Source organism: Tamandua tetradactyla, chromosome 2 (genome assembly GCF_023851605.1).
Source record: "Tamandua tetradactyla isolate mTamTet1 chromosome 2, mTamTet1.pri, whole genome shotgun sequence".
In the NCBI taxonomy this organism is placed as follows: domain Eukaryota; kingdom Metazoa; phylum Chordata; class Mammalia; order Pilosa; family Myrmecophagidae; genus Tamandua; species Tamandua tetradactyla.
This window is the reverse complement of record NC_135328.1, coordinates 119,777,543-119,799,615: the sequence shown is the minus strand read 5'-3', so window position 1 is coordinate 119,799,615 and position 22,073 is coordinate 119,777,543. Positions and strand designations below refer to the sequence as shown.

The following is a 22,073-nucleotide window of genomic DNA, read 5'->3' as shown; positions in this document are numbered from 1 at the left end:
AGAGATACACAGAAAGGGTGATGGTCTTTGTCAGAGGAAGGTGTAGATGCAGCATAACCTCCTGAGGCCAAAAACAAGAACATGGAGGCTTGGATCAGGACCTGGTTTGACCAACTCTCAAACCAGGATCCAATGTAGATGGAGCTGCTGAAAACAATCACCAGCATTAACGGTTCTGTGTTCACCTAGCTAGAATCTTGGAAGGTAGCAGAGAGAATAAGACAAAAAACTAGAAAGGATAAGAAGAAGAGGGAGAGTAAGAGGGGGATTCCTGGTGCAAACTGGGGAAGGATGTAAAATAATTCTTATGTGTTTCTGGAAGGAGTGTTATTGGTGCACGAGAGCCATCTGTGGTAGGCTCAATTATCTGCCAGACAGGACCTCTTCAGTGAAATTTGTTGTCACACTCTCTGGGAGTGCTATTGGCATACAGGCATCCATTATCGTCCTCTTTGGAGACTGTCTTGGCTGTAGAAAGCCTTCTAGTTAGAAGTGTAACAAATAATACATGAGTGGCTGAGAGAGTTCAAATCGAGTTGAGCGGCTACTCTGGAGATCACTCTTATGCAAACTTAGTTAGACATTGCTCCTTATCATAACTTGCCAAACCCCAACCAAAACCAAACTTGCCAATCTAAAAGAATACCTAGGTCATTATATAAGATTCTACAAAGGTTCCCTGCACTAGGGTAACTTTCCAGAAACCTGCAACCTTCAGATAGGTCCCTGGACCTGATAAGTCCTGAAATGCAGAGGGGCCAGCCTCTCCAGAACATCAGCTAGTTCCATCTCCCTAACCCATAGTATTGGCAGCCTCTTCCAATATGAAATAGGTAGAATGCACACAGCCCAAATACCCCTAAAGAGTAGGAGAAAGATCAAAGTTGATGGTGGAATTACACAGAGAAGGTAGGTTTTAACAAATGAGTATGAGTGCTGAATCATTATACGGATATTTCTTTTAGTCTCCAGTACCTTAAAACAGCTAGAAGTAAAAACCTGAAATTGTGGAATTGTAACTCATGCCAAATTCTGAAATCTTTTCTACAACTAATTGTTGCAATATACTTTGAAGTTTATTGCTTTTCAGTATATATGTTATTTTTCACAAAAAAAAAAAAGAGAAGGAGTATAACAGAGAAGATAGGATTTAATAAATGAGTATGACTGCTGAATCATTATATTGATATTTCTGTTGGTCTCCAATGTCTTGGAGCAACTAGAAGAAAAAACGAAAAATCATGGAACTGCAACCCATACCAAACTTTAAAATCTGCTCTGTAACTACTTGTTCATACTTAGGAATTTATTGCTTTTTTGTATATATGTCATATTTCACAATAAAAAAAGTTTAAAAAAAAAAAAAAGAAAGAAAGCCTTGTAGTTAGAGATCATGCCCTTTGTGGGGTGGTCCATATTCAATCACTGACCATGCATAGGGGTATAAAGACTTGGCCATCTCAGCCTAACCTAGAACAACTCTGAAGGGCCATTCCAGCTCTACAGCACCTTGTGGAGTCAACTGAGGCTACCTGGGCTTGCCCTTTCCCCACTCCTGATTCCTTTTCCTCCCTTCTGGCATTTCCTCTTCCCAAGGACTCTCTTCAATAAACATCCTGCACACCAAACTCCACTGCCAGATTTGCCCCCCAGGGAACCCAACCTGCAATAACATCCATATCTAGGATTTCCTTAACAGTTTGCTAAATCGTCAGTTGAACCATAGGATTATGCTTGGACAATTAATTTCTCATGCCTGAGAAATAATCCACAGGAAACTGAGATCATCAGTTTGTGGAGACATTTGACTCAAGAACTAATGTTTCTTGGATACAAGAGTTATGAACCTTAAGATAAACTATTATAAAATAAAGAAGAGCAGCATCCAGAGCCAGCATGGATAAATTTGGTTGGGTAGATTGTTTTGGCCATGGAGATCTGACTTCCTAATGGTGGTCAGTCATAGATCCATTAAGTTAAAAGCCAAGATGGGGAATAGTGTTCACATTTTGTGCACCTTTGTCCCCATTGAGAGAGGGCAGGGAAGGAGATACCTATAAGTACATATGAGGGCAGAAACCCCCTTGCCCTTTCGTCTCCTTATGCTTTCTTGGAAGTGCACACCTGAGCATTAACTTCAGAGTCAGACCTGGGTTCTGAGAAGCTCAGTCCATTATTGACCTGGATCTTTCTCAGCAAGCTCCAGGTGGGAGCTTCCTTGACTACTGACCAATACACATAGCACAGAAGAGGCAAAGCTCTATCTCTGGCCTTGAATGTGCTCTCACCTCTTAGCTGTTGACCAAAATCCAGGCAAAGGAGACTGTTTTCAAAGTAATAAGGACTCCTGAAGACCATCAGCAGACAAGCTGAGCCCATGTGAAATCTGAGAATCTGAGGCATCCCAGTGTTCAGACACAGAGATTGTCACTGGAAATCAAGAGGCTAGGAGGGACCAAAGTCTGGCACTTGTGTTTAGAATATTCAGGCATCTATGGGGCTGAGCCCAATCACCACCTGTCAATCTGAGAAGCAGCCCTTCGGACATTCTGTACTTCCAGCGTTTTGTTTTAAGGGATCATGTGTCTATAGATGCCTTTTCAACAAAGGTGGTCCTGGCCAACACTCCCAGAAGGACCAATGTCAGCCAGAAGTGGTACAACAGTTGTATACAATCACAGCCCTCGCTGCCAGGAGGGGGTGGAGGAAGACCACAAAAGGAGGGTTATGGAGACCAGGAGGCCTAGCAGGAAATAATAGATCAAATTTCTTTTCCATTCCAGCTGGAAGACTGCTTCTCCTTAACATCCAAGGGTGGGAGCACCATTGACTAAGAGCAATAAAACCAGGATATCAGAATATTGTCTGTGAGGAAAGAGTCTGAGGAATGAGTCAGGTTAGAGGGGAGAAATTTAGATGTCAGCAGCTAATTCTGGGGTCTTTTTGGAGGGAGGTCCTTCTAAATGTTGAACACCCATCCTCTGTGCCTCTCAACTTTGGGATAATAGAAGAATTATTAGTAGTAATGGTTACTGGCCCTACTCTTAGATTTCTGATTTGATGAGTATGGATGGAATGAGAGCCAGGAATATTTTTCTTTTTCTTTTTAAGAGAGCCTGTTCTAGTTTGCTAGCTGCCAGAATGCAATATACCAGGGACGGGATGGCTTTTAAAAAGGGGGAATTAAATAAATTGCTAGTTTACAATTCTAAGGCCAAGAAAATGTCCCAATGAAAACAAGTCTACAGAAATGTCCAATCAAAGGCATCCAGGGAAAGATTCCTTGATTCAAGAAGGCCAATGAAGTTCACGGTTTCTTTCTCAAGTGGAAGAGTATGTGGCGAACACAGTCAGAGTTTCTCTCTCAGCTGGAAGGACACATGGCGAACACGGCATCATCTGCTTGTTTTCTCTCCTGGCTTCTGGTTTCATGATGCTCCCCCGGAGGCATTTTCCTTCTTCATCTCCAAAGGTCGCTGGCTCATGGACTCTCTGCTTTGTGGTGCTGCTCTCTCTGAATCTCCCATTCTCCAAAATGTTTCCTCTTTTATAGGACTCCAATAAACCAATCAAGATCCACCCAAATGGGTAGAGATATGTTGTCACTTAATCCAGCTTAACAACCACTCTTGACTAAATCACATCATCCAAGGAGATGATCCAATCACAGTTTCAAACATACAGTATTGAATAGGGATTATGCAACCTTTATGAAATGGGATTTTGATTAGAACATGGCTTTTCTAGGGGGACTTACATCATTTCAAACCAGCACAGAGCCCTAGGCGATTCAGATCCATGGGTCACCGTTTTGAGAAACTGAGCTCAAAACTACAGGGAAGAATTTCCTCTCTTATTTTTGCCATGTGCTTCCTTTCCAGCAAACCTGTCTGGATTATTTGCATAATGAGCAATCATAAATTCCTAAAAAGCTTGACCGGATTTGTTCTAACAGGGGTAAGATTGACGATAACAATCATTTATGTTCTGACTCCATGTTGAGAACTGTGCTAGCAGCTTAACCTACTACTAATTTGTTGAATTCTTGGAAGACCCCTGAGTAAAGAAGCAGCTCAGTTTCGCAAATGGAGACCTTGAGAATTCAGAAAGTCAAATAATTTGCCAAGGTGACAGAACAAGGACTTAAACTCAGGTGTATCTGATTCCAAAAGCAAACTTGCCTGAGAAAAAGAATCATCCAGGGCATTTGTTTAAAATCCAGATTCTCAGTAGACCTCTCTGGAGATTCTGATTCTGTCTTTGCAGAAGAGCCCTGAGACCTGTGTCTTTAATAGTTACCCTCGGTGACTCTTGGGTGAGTTAAGAAAAGATGCTGCTACCCATACTGACCCTCATAAAGTGCTCATATTTGTGGGTCCCTTTCAGTGAAATTAGATGACTGGGAAGCTCAGAGTTTTCTACCCTTTGCTTTTAGGGCAAAAGTGTTGTCTCTGAAAATACCTAACAACGTCCTCCTAAACTTGTCTTGAAAAATGAACATGTGTTGCTAGTCAGATGTTTTCCTTCCCTACATTGTTTCTTTTAATAGAGGAAAGTCATTGGATTGGGATGAAGGGGGTTCTAAAACTGTATAATAACATTGAGGGTGGGCAACATTTTTTGCATTATTCCCAGTAATAACAAACAGTAAGTGGTTGAAGAAATGGCAACAGAGTTAGAGCAGCCACAGTGCTCAACACAGAGATTAATTAACGTCATTGGAGATCAGTTTTCTACACTGCAACACCTCAGTATTCTCCAGTGGTTCTCAAACTTTAAGATGCACCAGAATGGGCAGACTGCTAAAAATACAGGTGCCCACCCTCCCCCTGTCTATGTGGGTCATGACTCCCAGGGGTGTGGACCTTCCTGGCAATGTGGGACAGAAATCCTAGAATGAGCTGGGACTCAGCATCAAGGGATTGAGAAAACTTTCTCGACCAAAAGGGGGAAGAACGAAATGAGACAAAATAAAGTGTCAATAGCTGAGAGATTCCAAGCAGAGTCCAGAGATTACCCTGGAGGTTATTCTTATGCATTAAATAGATATCATCTGTTTAGTTAAGGTGTAGTGGAGGGGCTGGGGGGAACTGCTTGAAAACGTAGAGCTGTGTTCCAGTAGCCATGTTTCTTGATGATGATTGTATAATGATATAACTTTCACAATGTGACTGTGTGATTGTGAAAACCTTGTGTCTGATGCTCCTTTTATCTTCTTTATCAACAAACGAGTAAAACTTATGGCATAAAAATAAATAATAGGGGGAACAAATGTTAAAATAAATTTAGTTTGAAATGTTAGTGATCAATGAAAGTGAGGAGTAAGAGGTACGTATGTATAAATTTTTTTCTGTTTTCGTTTTATTTCTTTTTCTGAATAGATGCAAATGTTCCAAGAAATGATCATGATGATGAATATGCACCTATGTGATGATTTTGTGAACTACTGGTTATATATGTAGAACAGAATGATTGAAATAAGAATGTTTGCGTTTGTTTGGTGTTTTTTGGTATTTAAAAAAAAAGATATTACCTAAAAAGTGCAGGTCCCAGACATCACCACCTAGATATTCTAGTTTAGTGAGTTCTTGCTGGAGCTCAGAAATTTGCATGTTAAAAGGGCCTTTTAGGTGATTCAAATGCAAATTCCTACAAAACACAATTTGAAAAAACATAGCAAAACATCAAGGCTGCCTCCAGTTATTTTTGGAAATGGGTGGAATGAAAGGATGGATGAATAGAAGGATGAATGGAGGGACAGATGGATGGATGGACTGTAGATGGATGGGTAACAGATTATCAATAAACACAAAAGGACCCTCACACCTAGTGGAAAACATTACTGTATTATCATTACTAATTGATAATCCTACCAGTTAATAAAAATAATGTATTATTTGCATTGGTTGATTCGGGAGCAATACTGAATTTATAAGAGATATTATTACCAGACAAGGGCCATGGATTCTTTCTTTTGCCTGACATGCTCAATAACCAGTTCCTAAGACACTGGGGTTTCAAAGAGAGAAAGAGTTTATTTCTAGGTGCATAGTAGGAGAGCAGATGGACCAAAATCTGTATCCCCAAATTTAGCGGGTTCAAGGTTTTTAAGGATTTTTAGCAAGGAGAGATGGTCATTTCAAATAGCAAGGGCAAAGCAGAAGAGGAGACAGTGTTATCATTATCATTTCAGCAGAAGAACTTAAGCTGAAAGGAGGGGAGGCAGAGCTATCATTTCAGTACTAAAGGTTTGAGCCAAAAGGAAGGGGGACAAGTTATCTTTCAATAGCAGAGTCTAGCTGATAGGATTTACAAATGTCAGGGGCCGGGGCTAATTAATGGCTGAATTCGTTAGCATGAGGGCCTTTGCCCAACAAGAAAATGACCAGATGACGGGAGTAACTGCTCTTACAGTCACAAAGGCACAAGATAGGGGCTTTACACTTATTTCAGTACCAGGGCAGCTGAACTATAGTTTAGGGCTTTCAGGTATTCCCCTCTGTCTACTCCAATATCCCAGAAAGAAAAAAGGAATATGATTCAGTAATCAAAATCATCCCTTAAATCCTAATTTCTCAGTTACGATATGGCAGCATATATCCTCAGGAAAAAATGTGTGCCACACAATGAAGGTATGGGTACCTTCCTCTTATGCAATGTCACCCCCCAAAAAAATTCTCTTGAAACATTTATCTAACGTAAATCCTATTTTATCATCATCATCCATAGAAAATTTAAGCTGTGCTCTGAAAAGAATAATAATATCCTTGAACTATCATGAAATAACTATCATGAATAAAACAAACAGTTGCCATTTGAAACTTCTGGCATTTGAGTGAAACAACTGTGCCATTTAACAATTTAACAGTAACACTGTTTGTGTTATTGCCTGCTAAAAGCAAAAGTAGGGTAATTTTCTCCCTAAAATGTGTGATAAAGTACATATCACAAATCAGTGGGGGATGAAAGAAATATTTAATAAATATTATGTAACAATTGGCTAGCAATTCGGGGAAAATATCTATTTTTTTTTATTAGAGGCACTGCAGGTTTACAGAAAAAATGATGCAGAAAATACAGAGTTCCCATATACCACCCTATTATTAACACCTTGCATTAGTGTGGTATATTTGTTACAATTGATGAAAGAACTTTTCTATAAATGTTCTATAACTATAGTCCATGGTTTCCATTAGGGTTTACTGTGTTGCACAGCCCTATTGGTTTTTTTGTTTGCTTGCTTGCTTGTTTGTTTTTTAAATTCTTATTCTAGTAATATATAAAACCTAAAATTTCCCCTTTTAACCACATTCAAATTTATAACTCAGTGCTGGAAAACATCAATTTGACGTGTCTTTTTATACCAGATACCATAATAAATTCTAGAAGATGAGATTTAAAAATAGAAAAAGTGCAAATAGAAAGATTTGAGATTTATTAAAGCAGATAGTCTAGTTATTTCACTAAAATATGAGCTTGTTGAGGTGGAGAATTTTTTTTTTTCACTGTTGTATTTTCAGAGCCTAGACCTACACTTGCCATTTGTTGGTGTCCAACAAATAAGTGTCTAATAAATGGATCAATCAATGAACCAGATTTCTTGAAGTGAGACTTAATAATTTAAAAACAATAGAATTTTTTTTAAATCAACAGATTTTACAAACTTCAAACTTGAAAAAGTCAAAAGTGTTAAAAGTCAGAAAACAAATTAATGAAATATTTGTAGCACATAAGACAGATTTAATAACTTCAGAATTTAATAAGATTATTGTATAAAAAGTTCATATAAAAAAAAACCAGTATGTAAATCAATAACTAGTACACTCTCTGCGCCAGTCCAAGTTCTTTAATCCTCATTCGATGCTGCTGGGTGGGATTCCTTTTATTTCATGTAGATGTGACACACCCAATTGTGCGTGGTAACTTTTGATTAGATGATTTCCATGGAGATGTATTTCCATCCATTCAAGGTGGGGTTGCTTACCGGAGCCCTTTAAGAGGGAACCATTTTGGAAAAAGCTTTAGAGCCGCAAGACCCACCAGAACCGACAGCCAACAAAACGGGCAGAGCCCCTGAGAAGCTGTTGAGGATTCCTGGAGAGTAAACTAGCAGACATTGCCATGTGCCTTTCCAGCTGAGAGAGAGAAATCCCAACCTTCATCGGCCTTTCTTGAGTGAAGGTAACCTCTTGCTGGCACCTTAATTTGGACATTTTCATGGCCTTTGAACTATAAACTTGCAATTTAATAAAGTCCCCTTTTTTAAAAGCCACGCTGTTTCTGGTATATTGCATTCCAGCAGCTTTCAGACTAGAACACTCTCATTTACGGCTGGTAGGCGTGCGATCGGTGTGACATTTCTGGAAGACAGGCACATAATATACATCAATGCATCATAAATGTGCATACTGTAATTCCATCCGTTCGCCTTCTAGAAATTCATCAGAAAGTAAATAGAAGGTGGGCGAGAATGTATGTATAAGGAAATAGAATGTTCACTGCAACTTAGTTTTTAATGACTAAAAACATCCACTGGAAACAACCCAATATTCGTCAGGAAGAAAACCAAGCCCAGACCACAGTGAAACCCAAGAGAACCTTTAAAAGTTTGTGCCTGTATTTTTTATGTGCAAAGCTATCGATGTAAGTGAAACAATTCAGACTAAAAACAACAAGTTTGGCATGATTTAATTTCTGCAAGCATTAAGGAAAATATTTATAACAACTAATTATTACTTAAGGAAAATATTTATTCTGCAAGTGGTAGAATAATGAATGATTTTCACTTCCTCCTTTATCCTTCCATGAATGTCCAAATATTTTACAGTACATGTATACTTTTTAAATACTTTATTTATTATCGCAAAAGACAATAAAGCTACTTTCATTCTGGAAATTTATGCACACAAAGTAAAATGTTCCTTTGGCCATTTTCCTCTGCCACATTTTTTTCCTGAAGATAAGTGCAGTCGTATCTCTTGTAAATTCAGTATTGCTCCTGAATAGCAACTTATTCTTAAAGAGGTTATTGAATGCTCATTAACTGTGCCATGAATAACTTGTGCCACTCGCACATATTCAGCGCACAGTTATCAGTTAATATTTATCTAGTCCTACCCATTATCTTTACTCCACTGGAGTGGTTCGTTTTATGTCTCCACTTGGTTAGGTTATGGTGTCCAATTGTTTGGCCAAACACTGGCCTAGATGTTGCTATGAAGATATTTTGTAGAACAGATTAGCATCTTCAATCAGTTGACTTTAAACAAAGTCCTCCATAATGGGGGTGGGCCTCATCCAATCAATTGGAGACTTTAGACAACTGAGGATTTCCAGAAAAGAAGGAATTCTGCCTCAAGACTACACCCTTCACTCCTTCCTGAGTGTTCAGCTTAAGGAACTTGGACTCAAGATATCAGCATCCCTCTTACAAGAATTTCCATCTTCCATCTGCCCTATGGAGTTTGGACATGCCAGCCCCCACAATGTATGAGTCAATTCCTTATAATAAGTCTCTTAATCTATATTCTGTTAGTTCTGCTTTTCTGAAGAACCCTGACTGATATACCTATCAGGCCTAATTCTGCACCACATAGGAAGAGCCTAGACCCTAGTATCTATACCAAGTATCTATTGATCCCTAGACCCTAGCACTTGGACCCTAGCACCCTAGACCCTAGCACCTGGACCCTAGCACCTAGACCCTAGCACCTGGACCCTAGCACCTAGACCCTAGCACATAGACCCTAGCACCTGGACCCTAGCACCTAGACCCTAGCACCTAGACCCTAGCACCTGGACCCTAGCACCTGGACCCTAGCACCTAGACCCTAGCACCCTAGACTCTGAAACCATTCCATAGCCATTGTCCCTACTCCATCTAGAACCAGTTCTCCCTTTCTGCCTTATACTCTATCCTCCATTCAAGCCCTGTTTTCCCTCTCTTTTGACCTCCTGTTTCTTTTCCCTATTTATGGCCTCACCTCATTTCTCAAACTGAACAAACTGTCTATCCATTACCCTCTTCCCTTCCCATGAGGTATAACAAGCCCCAATTAACAAATTCCAAGAGACGATTGGAATTTGATCTCTTAAAGAACTGAGGGTTCTCAGAAAAGAAGGAATTCAATGATCTCATTGTAACTCTAATTTTCTTTCTTTCTTTCTTTCTTTCTTTTTTTTTGGCATGGGCATTCTCCAGGAATTGAACCCAGGTCCCTGGCATGACAGGCAAAAACTCCCACTGAGCCACTGTTGCCTGCCCACACTTAATTTTCTTTTAATATATTGTTTTCTACTACATCACAGATTCTTAATCTTCTGTACATTTCAGAACTTACTTTGATGTAAAAGCTAGACATTTGCGAACATCTTAAAACTATCATTCCCTAAAACATAGGCCATTTTCATTAACCTGTTAAATTCATGTGATCATTCATATTTTTTTAATTATTGGTTTGTTTCCAAATTAATTCCATTCACATTAGTCTTTATGCACCTCAAGCCATGAACTTTCTTTCATCTACACAGACACATACAGAATCACACTTTATCTCCAGACATGTCACAATGGGGCTGGAATTAAGGAAGGAAATGAATTAATCTCCGTGTCCTGCCTGAGATCTAGCAAAGACCAGAGAGTTCCCGAGGCCAACACAGACACTTGAGCCATTCTATCAAAATGTTGCCAGTTTTCCTTGGTCATGCATCTACTAAACACAATGAAAATGCAAGGACAATTAGCAATTAAGCAAGAGTTTGCATTGTTAATATAGTTGATTCTTTTGTATGTTTTGGAGAATCCATGTATTTGACATGGGAAAGTAGAAAATGTATCCAGCTTGTAACACAGTTTTCCCTGTCCACTTTCCATCCTGTAAGCAAAAAAAAACATTCAAGTGGACAAAACATTATACTGAAATTCTTGGATGCTTATTTAGTTCCCTCAGAGAAGATGCCTGAAAAGGCAATTGTACCAGCTGCAGTTCTGCCTGTAGTTATCTTTATAATCGCGAAAATATACTTTTTTTAAAAAACATACTTTTTGAAATTAAAAATGATCAGTGTATGATCTCATCCTCTTGGCAACTGAGAGCTTCAGAGCTAGATAAAAGGGTTGTTTATATAAGCAGCACATCCTGCCAAAGGATTTACCTTATTAACAAACCCAAGTTCAATTTGAAAACTATGTGTGGGAGTTTGGAGCTGTTATGTAGCCCAGAAAAGGCCATCTCCTTTTAGTGAATTCCCGTGGGTGCAGACCTATTGTGGGTGGGACCTTTTGGTTAGATGATTTCAATTCGAGATGTGACCCACCCCATTGAAGAGGGGTCTTAATCCTTTTACTGGAGTGCTTTAAGAGTGATGAATTTAAGAGAAGCTCATGGAGAAAAAGTGCCCCAGAGAAAGTGAGAGGAAAAGCCACTGAAGCCAGAAGCCAAAAGCAATGAAACCCAAGAGAGAAAGACCACTGGATGCCTGCCATGTGCCTTCCCACATGTGACAGAGGTGTCCGAGATGCCAGCAGCCTTTCTTCAGTGAAAGTATCATCCTTTTAATGCCTTAATTTGTACAGCCTTAGAATTGTAAATCTGTAAGCCGATCTATTTCTTATATATTGCATTCCAGCAGCTTAAGTAGACCAAAGCACTATGAGAGTTTGGCTCAAACAAAAACTGGTCAGACCAACTTGGCTGTCTCAAGTGTATCAAAATCATTTGGTTTAGGAAACCAATTGTGTTCCTTCATTCATCCACAAACATCTATTGAACCACTCACTTGGGCTAATCACTGGTATATGAGTGGACTGTGCCTTGTGGCCAACTGGGAACTAACAACTCCAATTTTCTTTCCCATATTAAAAAATTTCAAGGCTAATTTATACTCATAATCTTAAGAATCATGAGGAAAAACTTCTTAAGCCTTTTAAGCCTATAATCTTTAAATCTCCTTTCCAGCAGTACCCAACACAACTAAGTGCTCTCACTCTCTAGAAACCTCTTTCTTTCCTAGTTTCCAGAATACCTCGCCCTCCTGGGTTTTGGCCTGCTCACTGGAAGCTCCAATCTCAATTTGCTTGACTAGTTCATCTTCCTCTAACTCATCTCTAAACATTGGAGTTCCTGTAATGTGTTTGGTCCCAAGTACCTCTTCTCTTCTTTCTACACGTTCTCCTTAGGTGACTTTTTCCTTATGGTTTTAAATACCAAAAGGATGTCTTTAAGCTGCTATCACAAATACCTCACAATGTACTGACTTGAACAACAGTAATTTATTAACTCTTAGTTTTAAAACTAAAAGAAATCTAAAATCAAGTTATCAGCAGGTCTTGCTTTTTCCTGGAGTACTGGTGCTGGCTGGCAGCAACAATGCTTGGCTTGCATCTCTTCTTCCAATCACTTGGTAATGTCTTCTTTCTCTTCTGAGTTCCTGCTGTCTTTCAACTTCCATCACTTTATAAGACCTCCAGTAAATCAGATTAAGACACACCCTCACTCAAGTGGGTCACCACTTAACTAAAAACAACATCTACAAGAGCTTCTATTTACAATGGGTTCACACCCACAGGATTGTGGATTAAGATTGGGAACATGTCTAAATCTGGTTACCTAATTCACCCTACCACACCATCTATAGGGTGACAATCCCCCAATGTTTATTATCAGCTCAAATTGTCCTCTCACTTCCAGATTCATATATCCAACAGCCTTTTATGTTGCTATCTAGAAGTCTCATAGTATCTAAAAGTTGACATGTCCCAACTGAACTGATTTCTCCCTCTCCCGACCAAGCCTACTCTTTCCTCAGGGTTTGCCAACTTACAAAACAGCTCCACCATCTGCTAAGTTTCAAGCCAAACCTGAAAGTCATTACTGATTTCTTCCTTTGACTCACTCCCTACATTCAATCAATTACTTGTTGCTGCTACCTCAAAAATGTATCTTAACTAGTGCCATTCCCCTATCCTATACTGTCAACACCCTTTATCAACATGAAAAAGTTAGGAGGGGCGGAGAAGGAGAAGGTAGAGTTATTACAGAGAAGATAGGATTTAACAAATGAGTATAACTGCTGAATCATTATATTGATATTTCTTTTAGTCTCCAGTATCTTGAAACAGTTAGAAGGAAAAATCTGAAATTGTGGAACTGTAACCCATTGTGGAGCAGTTTGAAATATGTTCCATAACTACTTCTTACAATGAACTTTGAAATGTATTGCTTTATATATATTTTAAATTTCATATTTAAAAAATACACACACACATATATCTTAATGCCAAGTATGATAATTCAAAACATTTAACAATCACTAGTGATGGTCATTACTCATTGGTACTGCATGGATACTGTAAGCTACGCTTACTTATAATTATGCCTAAGAGTCTCCCCCAGAGAACCTCTTTTGTTGCTCAGATATGGCCTCTCTCTCACCTGCCAATTAGGCAGGTGAACTCACTGCCCTCCCCTCTATGTGGGACATGACTCCCAGGGGTGTAAATCTCCCTGGCAACATGGGACATGACTTCAGGATGAGCCAGGACCTGTCATCACAGAATTGAGAAAGCCTTCTTGACCAAAAGGGGGAAGAGAGAAATGAGACAAAATAAGTTTCAGTGGCTGAGAGATTTCAGAGTAGAGAAGTCATCCTGTAGGTTATTCTTATGCATTACATAGATATCCCTTTTTAGTTTATGATGTATTGGAGTGGCTGGAGGGAAGTACCTGAAGCTGTTAAACTGTTTCAGTAGCCTTGATTCTTGAAGACGATTGTATAACTGTATAGCTTTTACAATGTGACCATGTGATTGAGAAAATTTTGTGTCTGATACTCCTTTTAGCCAGGGTATGGACAGATGAGTAAAAAATTAAGGACAAAGAATAAACAAATAAAAGGGGGGATTAACAGGTAAAAAAAAAATGGGTAGTAATCAATGAGAGGGAAAGTAAGGGACATGGAGTGTATGAGCCTTTTTCTTTTTTCATTCTTTTCCTGGAGTGATGCAAGTGTTCTAAAAATGATCACGGTGATGAATACACTACTATGTGAAGATATTGTGAGCCACTGATTGTGTACTTTGGATAGACTATATGTGTATGAAGATATCTCAATAAAAATATATTTTTAATAAAAGACTAGGCTTGGCCTATTGACTTGAGAGTCGCTAATGTCTGAGACAGCATCAGGGGTAAAGTTTAACAGTTGCATATTTTTTCTCCCATCCCTCAAGGGACTTTGCCAATACTTCTTAATTATCTGCAAAGCATACACTGAGAGGTATCCAGGCATTACATTAAGCTATGCAGAATTAGAAGTCCTCATTTCCCTGTGTTTGGGTTGGTTAAATGATCTATTCAGACAGGTTGAGTTTGATTATGTACCACAGAAAATGTATGTTCTGAACAAAATAAATCTCTCTTCCTTTGGTCTCGTGGAAGTTCTAAAATACAGACAATGTCCTCCTTACTCTTGTATTCTGATTTACCTTAATCCTGACCTGATCAGCTTCGTTATTATCTCTAACGGAAGCCTGATCTCTTTTTCAATTTCTTTAGCAGTGGTTGTATGTGGCACCCTATCATTTTTACACGTTTCCCCCAGTAGAACCTCACGGTGTTCTTCAATATTCAGCGTCTCCAGGACCTGGCTACGGTTTTGTTAGATAGTCTGTTGTTTGATAGTCTGTTGTTTCTCTTGAGGGCATAATGCTGCTTTGGGTGGAGTTCCAGTTTGACAGACACTCCAATGGTCCATCATGGAGTCCTGGTTTTATAAGACAGAGCGTTGCGTTTGGCCAACTCCACAGCTCCCTAGTCATTGCCATCTTCATTCAGGCCCTCAACATGCTTGTTAATTCCAGAATCATGCATATCATTCATAAATCCCCTGTGGGGCAAGTAGTATATACTCATTTTACAGATGAATAAATGGAGGCTGAAAAGAACATATGCAAGAGCAATAGGTTGCCTTGGCTGAGCTCAAACACTGCCTACAATACATCTCAGGAATAACAAGTAGCCACACTAGATTCTCAGACTTTCTTAATCTGGATAAATTTTGTTCTTTCATATGTATGTAAATGCCTATAACCAGAATCTCAGGGAGAGCAGAAAAGGGTCAGAGAGTAAAGAGGAAAGGAATAGCTGACAGCAGCTGTTCTGGTTTGCTAGCTGCTGGAATGCAAGTATACCAGATCCTGAATGGCTTTTTAAAAGGGGAATTAAATAAGTTACAAGTTTACAGTTCTAAGGCTGTGAAAATCTCCAAATTAAAGCAAGTCTATAAAAATGTCCGAAGCAAGGCACCGTCAATAGGTTATCTTCACTCAAGAAAGGACGGTGAGTTCAGCGTTTCTCTCTCAGCTGGGAAGGCACATGGTAAACCTGGTGACTGTCTGCCACTTTTCTCTCCAGGCTTCTTGTTTCACGAAGCTCCCCCGGGGGCGTTTTCCTTCTTCATCTCCAAAGGTCTCTGGCTGTGTGGACTTTCAGCCTTGTGGTTCTGCCATGGCTCTGCAGCTCTCTCCTCATTCCCAAAAGGAACTCTCTCCAAAATGTCTCCTTTTATAGGATTCCAGTTAATTAATCAAGACCCACATAGAACGGGTGGAGACACATCTCCATCTAATCAAGTTTAATACCCACAATTGATTGAGCCACATCTCTATGGAGATAACCTAATCAAGTTTCCAACCTATAGTTCTGAATAGGATTAGAAGAAACCGTTGCTCACACAAGATTGAATAGGATTAGAGCATTGCTTTTCTAGGGTGCAGAAATCCTTTCAAACTGGCACAGCATCTCTCCCAGGAACCTCTTGCCAGTTTCTGAGGCTCAGGCCATTTGTGGTATGTAGGACATTTTTTCCTACTTAATGTTTTTAATTTCTGCCTTTGCTTTTGCCTTATCTCCTGTGGGGACTCGTAATGCAAACATTTCATTTCTGAATCTGCTACATCAAACACCCTTAGGGGAGAAAAAAAGTGTGTGTGTGTGTGTGTGTGTGTGTGTGTGTGTGTGCCTGTGTGCACGTGTGTGTATAATATATTTATGTGGAAAACCACATAAAGTTAGCCTGCAAAGTGCATGTAATTGTCACATGGTATTGATTACACATATCAAGGATAAAACTGAGAAAGATGTGGCCATAAAAAAAAGTTAAAAGAAAAGACACACAAGAATGAGATAAGAACAGAAATTATTTAAATGCTCATTCAGACAGGATTTCAGGTCAGCTCCAGACCCACTGACAAGAAGAGAGACAGGTGTGGAATTAGGGGGATCGACATTCATTGACTGGTTGCCATAATCGTCAGCTAAGACTTTTCCTCCTGGCCAATCATACAGTGGATTTAGGAGCGCTGTTGGGCTTGTCCCCAATCAAAATGATCAAGCGGGTACATTTTGTCTTTAGGGAAAATTTTTTCGCTTAACATTTCTGATGTTGTCTCATTCACTCAAGAAACATTTATTGAGAACCTGTTCTGAGCCAGATAGGTACTGAGCAGCTATAAAGGTAAAACTGATAGAAAGCTAATCTACTAGGAGAAACTGAACTTCACCAGTGGTAATGGAAGCAACAACTCCCATTTGGTAAGTGCTTCCATGGGCCATTAATTAGCCCATATATGTGCATAAATAGACCCCCAGGGCAGTCGGTATCAACCCTAGTATAGAGATGAGGCGGTAACCAAGAAATCAGGATTTAAGGGATGATTTTGATTGCTGAAAGGTTATATAGACATTCCTTTTGCTTTCTGGGCATGTTGGAGTAGACAGAGGGAAATACCGGAAATCTCTACATTGTATTCCAGCTGCCTTGATCTCTGACAATGGTTTTTCAGACCTTATCCTCTGCCCCTGTGATTGTAAAAGCCTTGTGACTAACCTTCATTTGTGCCCAGTAATCCAGTTTTTCAACTTTAGAGTCTTGTAAACACTAAAGATAGACCCTAATGTTTAATGATGAAGGGTCCTGGCTCAGCCCAGAACTAACCCACCCCAAGTCCGAAGTTACCTTGATAACCAAGACTGGATCTAACCAAAATGGACCCACCTGACATGTGCAGTAGCTTAGACTTTAACCTACAAGTCACCTATACTCATTCTGCCATTTTCTTACATTCTGTGACTAAGCATGGAATCAATCCGCACATGCTCAATAATCAGATCACCTCTAATTATATCACCTGGGGCCACTATTCTCATATCCTAAACCCTGCCCATCCTTTCCTCTAATAAATCTATCAGAATTATTGTAGTCAGGGAGACAGATTTTGGGCTGCTAGGCCATCTGTTCCCCTACTATGTGTCTAGAAATAAACTCTGTCTCTCTTTGAGACCCCAGTGTCTCAGAAACCCCAGTGTCTCAGAAATTGGTTATTGAGTACATTGGGCAAAGAATCCACAGCCTTTGTCTGGGAACAAGGACACCCAGAAATTTGCACCCCTAATTCTCCATCTCCATGGCCCAGCCCTTGCCTGCTATGCTTGACCCCAGCATTGTCTATAGAAATATAATACAAGCCACATATATCATTTTAAATTTTCAAGTGGCCACATGTGAAATGAAGTAAAAAGAAACAGGGGAAACTAATTTTAATGATCTCTTTTCTTTAATTCACTCTATCCAAAAATTCTATCATTTCAACATACAATAAATCTAAAAATTATAGATGGGCTATTTTACCCATTTTTTCATCTTCAAAACCCAGTGTGTATTTTACATTTATAGAACATCTCAAGATGGATCTGCCACTTTTCAGCTGTTCAATAGCCACAGGAGGCTAATAGGGACCCTACTGGGCAGTGCAGCTCTGCACCTTTCCTGGGCGTGCATGTGAGGGACTCTACCAGGTCCTCAGTGCCTAAGAGCCAGGTAGGGAACAGCCTCTCTAAGCTCCTCGAAGAGCGCAGACAGGAGCCTGTTCAGCATGTTTGAGTATCAACGAGAGACGCCTTCATGGAGAAAGTGGCATTTGAGCCAGACTTTGAGGACAAGGAGGAGTGAATGAGAGCAGGGGAGAGAAGTGTGGATCAGTCGGGGTTTCCAGAGAAACAGAACCAATAGGACATGTGTGTGTATATGTTTAAAGAGATTTATTTTGAGGAATTGGCTCATACAGTTGTGGGGGCTGGTAAATCTGAAATCCCCAGGGGTGGCTAGCAAGTTGGAAGCTCAGGCAGGAATTGATGTTGCCGCTTGAGATAGAATTTCTTTCTTTTCCGGGAAACGTCAGTTTTTTGTTTTTATGGCCTTCAACTGATTGTATGAGCACTGCCCACATTACCGAAGGTGATCTCCTTTACTTAAAGCCAACTGACACAGATGTTAATCACATCTACAAAATGCCTTCACAGCCATATCTAGATTTGTGAACAGGAAGGGCAACCACAGTCAGAGTTAATTCCACAATTTTTGCTGCAGCTATTGGGACGAGGGAGAATCTTTTGTACCACATTTGGGAGATGACAGCAGCACCTGTGAGCACAGATCCTGCTGAGAGGAAGAAAGGAAAGCCAGTCCGAGGGCAAAGACCATGTTTCGAAAGGACTGTTTGAACCTCTGGATCAACCCGTGCCTGAAATCCCTCCCCAGAACCACCATGGAATTTTTAAATTATGTAACCCATTGGACTCCCCTTTTTTTCCCTTCAGCCCAGTTGAACTGTCACTTGAAACCAAACAATCTGATTGATAAAAATCCCCAAAAGTGACAGTGCAGTCAGTACATATTGTTGCCAGCTTTGACAATGTTCCAAATAATTTCTTCAGAGAATTCTAGGAATTCTCTCCCATTCACAATGTTCCTTTCCTCTTCTTTCCAATTCAGAATTTCTTTCTCTATGCATTCTTTTCACTATAGTGTGAATGTCTCATAACTGTCTTAACTGGGCTACTTCTCTTAGGCATGTTTGCATTTTGAACTCACAAACCAAAGGAGATACCATTCAGAGGATAGAATTTCAGCAGGTAGGTAGGAGAGATATTTGGGAACAAAGATTTATCTGGCACCTACTCAAAAGGTCCAGTACTATATAGGTTTTTTAAAATTCATTTAAAAGTCGCATTTTTTTAAAAACTAAGTAATGGGTTTTTCCCTGAAACCCCATTCCCTTTGAGTTTGTGACTCAAAAAATCTCTACCTTAATTTGAATCAAGGTACCCAAAGAAGTATCCTGCGAGTCTTGGTTACTTAAAGGAAAGTATGAAAGCTTCAAAAATAAATGCACTGCCAACTTTTCATAGCTGCAAAAGGTTTGTGCCTAGAACTGTCAAATGTCAAAAATAATTACCATGCACTCTGTTACTCACACATCTAGCGGGCATGATCAAAATTAATCCTTCCTGCCTTCATCTGTCTGAACAAAGTTTGGAGAGAAAACTGCTGAGCCTGGCGCCTTCAGGCCTCATGGATTTGGAAGATGTAAACCCTCACTTAAATCTGGAAAATTCTCTTTAGTTGTTGGAGGTAACTTTATATATTCACTGGTCAAATGCTGCTTTTGTTTGCACACACATAAACACACACATAAACACACATATAATTTTTCATATATGCACAAATGGATCAGATCATACCTACCAGGATGCTTTAACCTTTTTATTATGAAATATAATATAATGTAGAACACTGCACGAATCAAATATAAGCCTTCGTGAATTATTATAACTACCACCCAGATCAAGAAACAGAATTTTGCAGGAATTCCCTAGACACTTCAGCTTGATCTTGCCCATTTTTGAAAAATTTGAAATGTTGTCCTCTCTTTTCAGCAACTGAGCAATTTTCTTTCTTTACAAAGTATTTATTGAAGGAACTAGCATACTGTGTTTTTTTAAGTTTCTTTTTCCTTTTTATCTTATGCCTGCTACCCCTCATCCATTCTTTCCCTACCTTTACCCATATTCTCCAAATGCCATCCTCCCCTCCACAACAAGTAACTCAAGCTAACAGCCAGCCATATATACCCTTCAGCATTTTTCTCTTTGCTCACAAATCATATGCAATTATAGAAATTTATACATTTACACAAGCAATAGTAATAACAGCTGGACTTACGGATCACATATTATAGTGCAGGCATCGTTCTAAGCCTCTGCATACAATAGCTGATTTAATCTTCATGACCAATGCCTCTAAGTTGGTACTGTATCGTCTCCGATTAATATATGAAGATCACATTTGTGAAAATCGAGCTTGGACATGGACTCAAGCTTGTGAAATCCAAGAAGACATCCTTCTGAAGAGGCACAATTGATCCTCTCTACAGTGAATCCTTCAGCCTCGAAGTGCCCCAAGAAGAACTGGAAAATGCCAGCCCAGTGTTTGCAGTGTTTCCGCCACAATGTAAAGAGCAGCAATGAGTTCATGGGGCGGATTGTCATGGGGGGAGGGGATTGTCATGGGGGATTGTCATCGGGCGGATTGTCGTCGGGTGGATTGTCACAGGGAATTGTCATCGCAGGGATTGTCATCGGGCGGATTGTCGTCGGGGGATTGTCATCGCTGGGACTGTCATCGGGCAGATTGTCGTCGGGTGGATTGTCACCGGCCAGCACACTTCGGGGCCCTCGGAATTCAACCACCGGCAGCGGATGCTTAACACCCACCGCGCAGCCACGGAGCAGTGGCGCAACCTGCGGTCCCGCGTGGAGTGTGACCTCAGGGCCGCAGGGGAGGCGGCTTTCGTTCAAAAAAAAAGAAGAAGAAGAACATTTAAGACAGAAAAAAAAAAACGCACCCACGACATCCCCACCTGTACACACACACAAAACAGACACACACACGCACGTCGCGTCTGCTCACAACTGAGGCTGACAGCCGATCCCTTCCAGAACCCCAGTCCATAAGTCCTGTGCTGAGCGGGCCCCTCTAGGAGACTTATCCGCGGCCCTGCCCCTGTTGACTCCCCTTTACAGCTGCCCCCAAATGCACTTTCAGTCCTTGCGCCAGAGAAAGGGCCCCCCAACCGGCACCGCCTTCCATCAAGACTAAATTGACCAAGAGTCTGGCCACTGCTTGGGAGGCCCGACACCCACGCCGGGGAGTGAGCTCTTTCCTTGCCATACCTTGAAGGTCTTTTTTGTGTTTGTGTGTGAACTAAAGTCATTTCTCTTCTGCTGAGGAATTAGAATTCCTTCGTGGTTAGAATAGATTTCTCTCTCTCTGTTGGATGCTTCTGTATGTATTTTTTTTTCCCCACAGCATATTGTCTGGTATGATGGGGAGATAGTCATCAAAATTAAACATTTATTTATTTGTGCCCTAAATATACATATATATGAAGATCAGAGGCACAGAGATACAACACGAGTTCCCAGAGTCACACAACCAGTAAGGATTGGAGCCAGGACCAAAACCAGATGCACTAACTCCAGAAGCAAATAAACACAAATACACACACACCCTTTTTTGTTTTTAGTACAAAATAGTATTAGCTTACCGATTATTTATACAATACTTTGTGGAAATCTTTCCAAGTCATCCAGCTCAAATTCATTCTTTTTTGTATGTGTGTGTGTGTGTGTTTATTATACCTTTTTTCTTTAAACCTTTCATTTTGAAAAAATTTCAAACTTACAGGAGAGTTGTAAAAATAATGCAAACCTTATAAAAATAACTCCAAAATTCCCCCACCCCCACCCAGATACACAGATCCACCATTTTTAACATTTTGCTATAAATGCCATATCATTCTGTCCGTCCTTTTACCAATTCATCTATCAATTCATCTGTCTAGCCCCAATCCACCTATACATCTATCCATTTACCTATTTTCTGAACATTTGAGAGTATGTTACTCCTTGAAAACTTAATACTCCCATCTATTTCCTATGAGCAAAGATATTCATTTATGCCACCACCTTAAGTACAGTTATCAAGTTCAAGAAATTTAACATTGACATAAAATTTACAGTCTATATTCCAATTTTTTCATATTTCCAATAACATCCTTCTGAGCCTTTTCTCCTTCATTATTTGATCCCATCCAGGATCATTTATTGCATTTAAATTCCATTGTAGCCTCCAGAATGACTTTTCAACTTTACTTGAACTGTCTCGGCCACTGA

At 39.9% G+C, this 22,073-nt stretch overlaps 1 long non-coding RNA gene across 1 annotated transcript in view; it reads right to left on the bottom strand.

The window, feature by feature from the left end:
* Positions 1-22,073, bottom strand: part of LOC143673751 (uncharacterized) — a 153,843-nt gene that overhangs the window by 120,028 nt on the left and 11,742 nt on the right. The gene's annotated exons all lie outside the window — the stretch shown is intronic.